At 39.1% G+C, this 12,019-nt stretch overlaps 1 non-coding gene across 1 annotated transcript; it reads right to left on the reverse strand.

Annotated features, from left to right (window-relative positions):
* Positions 1 to 6,505: 6,505 nt before the first annotated feature.
* On the reverse strand, positions 6,506 to 6,612 carry LOC120084272. Its single transcript, XR_005483637.1, has one exon. It is a non-coding gene; the product is annotated as a small nucleolar RNA R71 (small nucleolar RNA).
* Between the last annotated feature and the right edge of the window lie 5,407 nt (positions 6,613 to 12,019).

A 12,019-nucleotide genomic window follows, 5' to 3' on the forward strand; every position in this document is an offset into this window, starting at 1 on the left:
TACTCCATAAATGTATTTAATTAAAGGGTGTGCTGTAGGGATGCGTGTACCCGTCCTCAGCAAAAATGTATCTACGTTTATTGGAAGCATGACATGAATTGCAAATCATGCACCCTTCTAAGGCAAATTTGAAGTTAACCGAATTCTTTGACTCCTATACAGGCAATAGAAAAATTATTGTAATGCGATCATTTGTAATATATTCGCACACTTTGTTAATAGTCAATACAATCAAAGTACATAATTCACCCTGCTCTTTGCCTGTGCCTCTTTCTTTATCTTCCTTTGTTAATCTTTGCTATATTTGTACTCTTGTATTTGTACGATCTTCATTGTGCTGCTATGATGTATTATATGTTAGACTTAGAAACATTTCCCATACTTAGTAAATTTTGACTAACACTTAGTTAACTCTTAATTTTGCAGTACTTTACCTTATATCTTTCAAAGTCCTGCTCAAACCTTCTTTTTAAAATTTTCTTCTAAGTGTTTGTCTAATCTATCCAAACAACGCAATGAGGACCTTACTCATATTTAAATTTGGGGGTGGGGAAGGTCTGAGCAGATGAAATTAGAAGTATGCAGTATTTCAGAAAATGGGTCCATTTTCATTTATAAAAAAAAAAAAATGCAAAACTCCAATGTCAGCACAAGGGAAAATTTCAAAACTGTTCCCAACCTGATAAGCGTTCAGTTGTGAAAGGAGCCTACTCGTAGTTTGATGTTCGTATGACACCCGTAGGAGCAAGCCAAAACGAAGGTGGGTTTCCAAGAACGACGTTGTATAAACCAAAAAAAAAAAAAGAATGCAAGGGACAACTCCTCTGATTATCATGAGTTAAAGTTAGAACTGGACACTACCGTAGTTGGATGTTCGCATGACACCCGTGGGGACAAGCTAAAACGAAGAATGTAACCATGACCAACTATCTCTAAGTGAATAAATGACGTAAAGTGTTGCTCACCACATATAGATACATCAAGTTGTTTTGATAAAAAAGATATAAACTTTCTATTTTGAAAACTCAAAAAGTGACTTTGAGCAAAATTTTGTTACATAGAAGAATAAAGTAAGGCTTGCTAAGAATTAGCAAGGGTAGAAGGAAAGTGCAATGTCAGGTAATGTGCCTAAGTGTAACATTCAGAGCAACCAATAATCACAGAAATACAGGATAGGAATGGAGCATGATTGCCTTAGTAGAAGATATGCTTGAGGACAAGCATATATCTAAATTTAGGGGTGTGATAACTTGTAGAAATACAAGTTATTTATGCCACCTTATATAGATATTGTGGCCAAAAGTTAGTAATTATGCGCCAATTGTATGAAAATTAACCTAGTATGACAATAATTATAAATGTTTGCAATTACACTCACTAATGCCAAAACGATGGAGGACAAGCCAAACTTTACTCTGTTTTGCAGGAGACCAAGTCACCGCTTGCGCTCAAGGCCCATGAAAAACTAATCAACGCATCTCTGTCACATTGCGCCCATTGATCAACCATGAAGAGACGATTACTGAAGTAACGGCGCAATGCGACAGTCGGTTTAGAGCTACGCTTCAACCACATGTGGTAATAAAAACAAACACCGCATGCGAACCCATGATCGAAAGATGCAACTGAGCAATGCGAGAGTGGAGGATTGAGACATGTGCACAACTAACGGTTGTGCAGAATTGATGGTCTGATTGCATAACAGAAGGAATAATATCCCTCCATCTGTGGAATTACCATAACCATCACGTGGGGACCACAAGGCTGGAGTCAAATGATCTGCTCCTATAAATTCCCCTGTGATTTTAGAGAAAAGTATGCTATTGGATACTCGGCTAAGTGCTGTAAGATTTTAGAGAGAAAAGGCTGAGCTGAGTGCTAAAGAGAAGAAATCCGAGAAAAGAACTAGATAAGGTCGAGAGGTAAATCTCATATTTGACCTATCATATACTCGATCAAAGCTCTATGCAGAGACCCTACTACCGGTGGAGCAAGCCTCAGAGGGAAGCTCTTCCTGCCATCAAAACCATCCGATCCGGTAAGCAGATCTCCATCGAATCTGTGCCAAGACATTGGCACCGGATTGTATCTGTTCTATCTCTTTTTCATTGTATTCCATATTTTCTTTATCTTTTCATTCACATATCATGTATCAAACACTTAGTAGAATATTAAATGTTTCGATAGATTTCGTTTACCATTTTTTGTCTATTTTCGTTCACCCATTAGCCACTTTCTTCATGATGTTTTCTTTATCCCTTGATGAGCAATATGAATCACCAAGAACTTACTATGTATTAAAGTTATAAAATACATTTAGCTAAAGCATGCTAGATGGAATCTTCACCTGTGAGAGCAGAAGTGAAGATGTCATTCTGATCTATCGAGAGAAGGTCAGAAGAGTGCGTTAACTAAAGCGAGTAGTACTTCCAGACATGGAAGCAAATTGTGTTCTTTACGTTAGACTTTGTTTCACCATAGACATGTGGGAAACGCGGCCGATCATTGAGAGGAGAGCGGAACAGTATTTGTACTGTTAATTCAATTAAGAACTTGCGTTGTTTGTAATACTTATCTTTCTCTTTCTAATCTGTTCACAAGACTTGTCGTCGCATCCCACGTCTTTGCACAACCTTCACAGCCAACCCTAATCCTAGTATCCTGCACATAAAGCCTGTATCTTGTAACATCTAGCTTAGGTTTATTTTATTTTTATGTCTTATCGCATCTTTACCGCTTTCCTTTATTTTACTGCAATTTACATACTGTACACACCTTTTATAAAGAATTAAAAACCTGGTCGCATATACTATGAACATTCCGCAATAACCAGCACCACTTCCCCGTGTTCGACCTCGGATCACACCGAGAAACTTGCGGTGGAATTACACTTGGTTCCATCATGAGGAAACTTGTGACAACGCAGGGCATACTACCTGAGCAATCCCTAATTAACGCATAAATAGTAGCAATATCGCATCATTGTGAGCATTTAATATCATACATACCGAATGCGTTACACCAGGCCCTGTATTCTATACTTGCATTGTTATTTTGTACTTCATCTTTATATTTATACAATGGAAGTTCTATTTCTACATCTGTTCACTCTCTTAGCACGCATGAGTAGCTAAACTAGTCGAATGGGTTGAGAAGAACTGAGCTAACATGACCTAGGAAGTTCATTACTTGCGATTGTCTTGTTTTATGCTGTGCTAAATACCCTTTAGAGCTACTCGAGAGAGATTCTAAAGAAAGAACCTAATGACTCGAGAGAGATCGGTTAGAATCTGGACTCGAGAGAGCAAGATTAGAACTGCACGAACAAGAGATAGGGACTTAGAGATAAGCTCGATTTGTTAACCTGCATCGCATGCATCCTATAGATGGGAATGATATTATGTGGTCGCCTTATTTGTGTATGTGTGTGTCATTTTGTCATCGCATAATTAACAATAGGGGATTATGTGTAGGTCCTATAGACTTAGCGCATATATCACATATGTTCTAGCCTTAGAAGCCGTGGCATTCGCACCGAGAGGTGGTTTTCTATTGTATGCATGTTGCATGATCGCATAGCATGAATGCATCCTAGGAAATGTTAGCCGAAACTTTTCTCAACCCGTTCACCGCATACTCATCATATCTTCAATTTACCAACTCTTTTCAAACTCCACCGCATTTATTTATTTTTCATTAATGCAAACAACAATTCCAACAACTTATTTATTTATCCAGTTACCGCAAAGTTTTTCGTAAAAATTACCAACGCAACCTGTTTTCACAAGTCCCTGAGTTCGACCCTGAACTTACCAAGAAACTCAGTGGAATTTACACTTGGATTCTGCTGAGGAAACTTGAGTGCACAACGCAATTTCTGTTGGATTTTATGTCTTAAAATTCGTAGTTTGTAATATCATATTCTTGTTCAATAAAGCTCTTATTGAAAATCTTTAGTAAATTTAAATTTTATATTCATGAATTCAATAAACTAAGGATCCGAGGCTATTAAGTTTAAGTTTGAACTTTATGTAGTGATATAAATGTGGATCAAGTTCAAATATATATATAGCCAAAATGGTCTATAGTATATGAATAAAGTTGGGCGCCTTATTCTGAGAACACTATGGATGTGGCCCATTTTGTAGTTAGTACAAATGATGTGATCCTAAATCGTTCATGTGGAGACATGAAAATGGGGGCATCCTATGTAAAGAGTTTACATAAGACTGAACCATGAAATAGTCACTTTTACGTTCTAAATGTCGTTTAATGTATAAAACTGACTATTTCATTAATTGATGACCTAGGTAATTTAATCTTAATCCTAAACTAACTATGAACTCCTGTTCACTCGAAATTATCCTTAGATCTGCATAGGTAAGGGCAGCTCATTATCGCTGGCCCAATAAGCCTCCCATTTAAGGGGTGAGATCAGGTGGATAGCTGGGAACATAGGGTGCAAGACGAAATTCACTCATACCCATTATAGGGTAGTAGATAGGTTGTTCCCTTTAGTACTGAATCCAGGTCTTGAACAAGGGGCCCCACCCCTCATTGGCCCAAGAGGGGTTCGGTTTATAGGTTAGACCTTAAACCAATTGTTCATTAGAGGATCAGTGGAACGTAAGAAATAAGATGTAGTCTCGGGGGTAAAATGGTTTTTATGACCCAACCGAGATTACAAACAACCTGTGAAGGATTAACTTACTAATCATGATTATATCAAATGGACACAAATATATCTATAGTGAGGGGAGTGCAACTACGGGACTATAGTGGAATGACCCGTTAGTTAACGAATGTTGATCAGCTTCGTCTAAAGATTTTAGCCAGCTAATCTCGGATCGTTGGAGCACATAATCTATAGGTCCATTAGGTTCCCTTACTAACTCATATGGAATAAACTTAGAACAGTATGATAGAATAATACGAATTATTCAAATTAGGTGAAGAGAGAGAAACCAACAAGTATATGTGATATAGTGATCGGTTTTTTAGTTTAGAGATACAACTTTAATATTTAAATGTGATTTAAATATCAAGAATATGAATACGTTCATATTCGGAAGCTCGGAAATAATGGAAATGGTCAAAGATGTAAAAAGTCAAAGAGTTGATTTTTTACTTTAAAAAGTCAAACTTTGACTGACCTTATATTCAATTGTGATTTGAATTTCGAGAAAATGAATCTGGATTCATGCTCAGGAGGTCAAAATTAGTCAACACGAAAAAAATAATAAAAAGTCAAAATATTGACTTTTTGGTCAAAGTTTGATTTTGACCAAATGACTATTTTGCCCTTTGACTAAAGTTAGTGAGAAAATCCAAACTGTTGTTAGATAATTCCACTAACAAAATAGTGGGCTAGGTGTTGGCTTATAGTGGAGACATTAAGCCCACTTAGATAGTGGATTTTAGGTGTTGGGATTTTGTGAATTTTTTTCATGCAATTTTGCATGGCCCTTTTCTATAAATATGGGCTTCTGATTTTGGATTAAAAAATTTTGGAAATTTTGCAAAATTAGTTTTTAAAACTGGGCTGAAAAAAAAAACCAAACCCAACCCAATTTCACTATACTATTTCCATCTTTTTTTTCTCTCTCTCGGGTTCTTCATCCATCGGGTCCCAGAACCCGATTCTGAGTCCAGAGGATAGTAGGTCAGCTCTAGTGGTTGTCTGATTCATGTTCGAGTGGAGATAGATGAGTTCCGGGAGCTTCAAAGGTATTATTTCAAAATAACCCTAATTAATTCTTTTGGGTTGCATGTTTAATTTGGGCAATTAGAGTAAAATCGATTCTTATTTCCGCTGCGCATGTCGATTTTTCCATCAACTTCACCATCGCCATAAAATCCATATTTCACTTCATAAAAATAAGCATCAAGTTTTTGGCACTGTTGCTGGGGACTTCGGCAAAATAGTGTGCTAACGGTAATTTTTTCTGATTTCTTTGCAGACTCTCAATCTCGGGTGAATTACAATCCGGAGATTGAGAGAACATTTAGACAAAGATTGAGAGACCGCCAACAGTAACCACAGTCAGATAAAGAAGAGATGGCAGAGCAGCCTGGAAACGGAGCACCAAATGATAACAATGTCATGGCGAATCCAATCCTACTGGCAAACGATCGCAATAGACCCATTAGGGACTATGCATCACCAAACCTCTATGATTTCTCTCCAGGAATCATGAGGCCTGCCCTTGATGGAAGCCGATTCAAAATGAATCTGATGATGCTGCAAATGATCCAGACTGTAGGACAATTCGGAGGAAGGCATGGTGAGGACCCGCATGCCCACCTCCGAAGCTTTATTGAAATCTGCAATACTTTTGTGTTCCCGAACATCTCTGCCGAAGAAGTTTGACTAACTTTGTTCCCATTTTCTCTCTGTGATTAGGCTAGAAAATGGGCATATTCTCTCGACCCGGGAAAGATCACTTCTTGGGAACAGGTCGTGGAGAAGTTTATGAAGAAATACTTTCCACCTACTGAGAATGCCAGACGAAGGAAACTCATTACAAATTTTTAACAAGACATGGACGAATCCCTCAGCGATGCCTAAGTGAGGTTTAAAAGGTTGGTCAGGGATTGTCCACACAATGGTTTGCCAGACTGCCTTCAATGTATCATAGTTTGAATCCTGCATCACAGACCACTGCCAATGCGGCAATCGTTGATGGTATGCTTGATAAAACGTATGATGAGGCGAAGAATATCTTGGATCGCATCTCTAAAAACCACGAAGATTGGAGGGAGAGTGACCAAAGATTGAGAATTAAAGACAATGGCGCAAGTAATGGTGCTATTGCTTCACTAAAAAATCAGATGAACGTAATGATGAACTTAATCTAGAGAATTACGATCAGCAGCCCAACACTACAAAACGGGCAAATCAACGCAATCAGTCAAAACACCACAAGGTGTGCGACTTGTGATAATGGGCATGCAATGGAAGATTGCCCGCAAAATCCACAATCTGTTTACTTTGTAAAAAATAATCCCTTTTCGAATACCTACAACCCCGGGTGGAGAAACCACCTTAATTTTTGCTTGGAAGAATCAGCAACAGAATTTCCATCCTGTGGCGCAGAAAGAAGGTCCACCAGGATTCTTCCCACGCAACAACGGTCAAACGAGAAATTAGACAAGTAGCTCACAACACCGCAATCCTCTTCTTTGGAAAGCCTATTGAAGCAATACATAGAGAGAAACGAAACTATACTTCAAAGTCAGGCTACGTCCATCTGTAATCTAGAATTACAGATGGGCCAGATTGCAAGTGAGCTGAAGAGTAGACCGCAAGAGGCTCTACCGAGTTCAACTAAACTTCCACGCAACCCGGGGGGATCAGGTAAAGAGCAATGTCAGGTTGTGAAATTGCAAAGTGGGAAGACTGTGGAAGGAGAAAAGAAGGAGCATATTCGGACAGCTCCCATTGCAACTGAACCTGAAATTGCAGTGACGCAAGAAGAAGAAAGAGAAAAAGAAGCAGTAGAACCAGAGGTTGCGTCAACCTCAAAGCCAACTTAGACGGGAACCGTGAAAGTGTAGTTACCCCATTTCCTACAGAGACTAAGGAAGAAAAAGAATGAAGAGGTACAGTACCAACGCTTTCCATCTATGTTAAAACAATTACATATTAATATTCCTTTTAGTGAAGCGATTGAGGAGATGCCTACCTACGCAAAGTTTTTGAAGGATATGGTAACTAAGAAGAGGGGAGCTGGTAAGTTTGCCACGGTGGCATTAATGCAAAGTTCAAAATCAATCATTCCACCAAAGATGAGCGATCGTGGGAGCTTTACTATTCCTTACTCCATAGGAGGACTGTACATCGGGCAAGCTCTATGTGACCTGGGAGCCAGCATAAATTTGATGCCTCTATCAATCTTTAGGCAGTTGAATGTGGGGCAACTTGTTCCCACCATGGTGACTCTCCAACTGGCTGTTAGATCTCTGGTGCATCCAGAGGGAAAGGTGAAGGATGTGCTAATTACCATTGATAAATTTATCCTACCAGTTGATTTCATCATATTGGATTACGAGGCCGACAAATATGTTTCCATCATTCTAGGGCGACCATTTTTATCAACAGGTCGTGCTCAGATTGATGTGCATAAAGGGGAAATCACATTGAGTATCAATGGACAAAAGCTCAGGTTTAACATAATTCGTGCCATGAAGTTTTCGGATGAAGAAAACCTGCATGATTCAGATGATGACAAGAATTCGATTGAAGAATAAAAGTTTGATGAAGAGAATGAAGTAGAGGATGCCAGTGCATCCGTTGCTGCCTGTAATGCGATCATAGCAAAAACAAACAAGGAAGAAGAAATGATCGCAAATCAAGAAGAAGAGCCAATAGAAAAAGAAGAAAGAAAAACAACGCAACCTTCCCTAGTAGAACCACCAACATTGGAAATAAAGATCCTACCACATCATTTAAAGTACGCATTTTTGGGGCAGAATGAGAAGCTGCCTGTTATTATATCCTCTAAGTTGAACGAAGACCAGAAGAATGCGTTGATGAGCATTCTAAGGAAGCATGTGCGAGCAATTGGCTGGATGCTCGCCGATATTAGAGGAATTAACCTAGCGTACTGTATGCACCGCAGTTGTTTTGAAGAGGACCACAAGGCAACGATTGAACATCAACGTAGACTCAACCCTGCGATGAAAGAGGTCATCAAGAAGGAGATCATTAAATGGCTAGATGCGGGCATTATCTATCCTATAGTAGATAGCACGTGGGTTAGCCCTATGCAGTGTGTGTCGAAGAAGGGCGGCGTTACAGTAGTCCCAAATGAGAACAATGAATTAATACCATAAAGGACCATCACTAGATGGCGCATTTGCATGGACTACCGCAAGCTGAATGCGGCCACAAAGAAAGATCATTTCTCTTTGCCATTCATTGATCAAATGCTAGACCGTCTAGCTGGAAATGAGTTTTACTACTTTCTAGATGGTTATGTCGGGTACAACCAAATTATGATAGCTCTAGAAGATCAAGACAATACCACATTCACTGGGACATTTTCTTTTCACCGCATGTCGTTTGGCCTCTGCAATGAGCCAAGCACATTCCAAAGGTGCATGATGGCTATCTTTTTAGATTATCTCGAGGATTCTATTGAAATATTTATGGACAACTTCTCTGTTTATGGGAACACCTATGAAGTCTGTCTAGCCAACTTGGAGAAAATACTGAAGAGATGTGAAAAGACAAATCTGGTGCTTAAATGGGAAAATTGCCATTTCATGGTGAAGGAGGGCATAGTGTTAGGACACAAGGTTTCCTGGGATGGGTTGGAGGTGGACAAAGCAAAAATCGAAGCAATTGAAAAACTTCCACCCCCAACAAGAGTGAAGGCTGTACGAAACTTCTTGGGGCACGCTGGATCCTATAGACGCTTTTTCAAAGACTTTTCCAAAATAGCACGACCATTAAGTGCGTTGTTAGAGGCTGACAGGAAATTTGATTTTGATAACAACTGCCTCAACGCATTTCGAGTTTTGAAGAATGCACTGATTACCGCACCCGTATTGATTGCGTCGGATTGGACACTTCCTTTTTAAATAATGTGCGATGTAAGCGGGTATGCAATGGGAGCAGCTTTAGCGTAAAAGAGAAAAACAATCTTGTATCCCATCACATATGCGAGTAAAACATTAAATCTAGCTCAAAAAAATTATACCACCATAGAGAAAGAGCTTCTTGCGGTAATTTTTGCGTTGAAAAAATTTTGGGCATATCTATTGGGAACAAGGGTACTCATCCATACTAATTATTCAGCAATAAAGTACTTAATGACAAAGGACACATAGTCAAGGTTGATCAGATGGGTTCTCCTCCTTCAAGAATTTGATATAGAAATAATTGACCGGAAGGGGATAGAGAACCAAGTTGCGGATCACTTATCTAGACTGGAAAATCCTAAGGTTGACCACAATGAGTCTGAGGTGAGTGTAGTGTTCCTGGACGAGTAGCTATTCCATGTTGAAGAATTGCCCTGGTATGCAGACATAGTCAATTATCTGGTTTGCGAGCAATTTCCTGAAGATTACACCTACCACCAACAGAAGAAGCTCAAACATGAATGCATACATTATTAATGGGATGAGCCGAATCTGTATAAAAGAGGGGCAGACTAGATTTTTCGATTATACATACCAAATGCTGCTCAACAACGCATATTATTGCAATGTCACGACTCACCATATGGTGGGCACTTTGGAGGGCAGCGCACCGTAGCCAAAGTTTTATAGAGTGGATTCTTTTGACCTACATTGTTTAAGGATGCAGCTGACTACACAATGAAGTGTGATTGGTGCCAACGCACAGGTAACATTTCATGGAAACATGCAATGCCGATGAACATCATTTTAGAGCTTGAATTGTTTGACGTATAGGGGATTGATTTTATTAGCCGTTGATTTTGTATCCAACTGGGTAGAGGCAATGGCATGTGCCACAAACGATGTGGCGGTCATCTCCCAATTCCTGAAGAAACATATTTTCACTCGTTTTGGCACTCCCCGTGCCATCATAAGTGATGAAGGATCCCATTTTATCAACCATAATATCAAAGAGCTACTGTGCAAATACAACATCCTCCACAAAGTGGCCACCGCATACCATCCACAGACGAATGGTCAGGCCGAGGTGTCCAATCGAGAAAATCAGCTGATACTTGAGAAGGTAGTTAGGCCTTTGCGAAAATATTGGGCAACAAAGCTTGACGATGCATTGTGGGCATACTGGACTGCATTTAAAACACTAGTAGGTATATCCCCATATGCGTTGGTATTTGGTAAGGCATGTCATTTGCCCTTAGAGCTGGAATATAAGGCACTATGGGCGGTAAAGAAGCTGAACTTTGATTTAAAGAAAGTAGGAGAAGTGCGAAAAAGACAATTGGTCGAGCTAGAAGAATGAAGGATTAACGCATATGAAAACGTGAAGATTACAAAGAGTGCACCAAGCGCTGGCACGACAAACGCATATGCGGTAAAAACCTCCAAGTTGAGCAAAGAGTCTTACTCTTCAACTCACGTCTACGGCTCTTCCCGGGAAAACTAAAGTGACATTAGTTCGGACCATTCATAGTTAGACAAGTATTTCCGCACGGTGCGATTGAATTATCAAATGATGATGGTACCAACATATTCAAAGTTAATGGGCAGTGAATAAAGGCATAACATGGAGAAGGTTGCCATCATCAAGTCGACTCCGTGGAACTAAAGGAATTTGAATAAAGAAGGAAGTAGGTGGTCCCTGCATTATCAAACGATCGTAATCCATCAGGGACGCAAGTTTTAGGAAACATTAATTCTTCAATTCTTCTCTACTACTCGAAATCCTCACTATATATTTTTCAGTCTTTAACTATCTTTATTCTATTTCGTAAAAAAAAAAAAAGGGAGATTGCGATAACGAGTTTGTTTTGTTTAAAATAATTTTACCCTCTCTCTGTTTTTCTTGCAACGATCGAGGCGCTGATTTGCAGAGATGTTATGCGAAGAGGCAACTTATCTCACTCCATCACCCCAATCTAAAGAAGAGAGATCGCCGCAAAATGGATGCATCAATACACAAATGCGGGCGACAACGCAAATTTGGGGGTGTATTCTTCCTTATCTTTTTCTTTCAAATTTCGCACTATCGTATCGCATTTTAGTTTTAAAAGTCTTATCACCGCATCCTCTTTGATTACCGCAATCATTTGACATAGATAAATTTAGTAAGTTACCGCATGTTGTTTCTTTGCCAAGTATGATTTCAATGATGAAAAACATGATTCTATTTCTTTCGTATATACTAGAGTCATCTTAACTTTAAGATAGTCACCTCATGAAATATTTCTAGAAGTTAGGGGTTTTCTAGCTTTCTTTCAAACTCTCTTTACGAAGCTTTCTAAGAACATCACATGATTTATATCAATCTTTTGGCAATGAGAACATTGCCGCATTTTAAATTTGGGGGTGAGGTATTTATTTTTTACCTTGCTAT

Source organism: Benincasa hispida, chromosome 8, assembly GCF_009727055.1.
Source record: "Benincasa hispida cultivar B227 chromosome 8, ASM972705v1, whole genome shotgun sequence".
NCBI classification, from domain to species: Eukaryota; Viridiplantae; Streptophyta; class Magnoliopsida; order Cucurbitales; family Cucurbitaceae; genus Benincasa; species Benincasa hispida.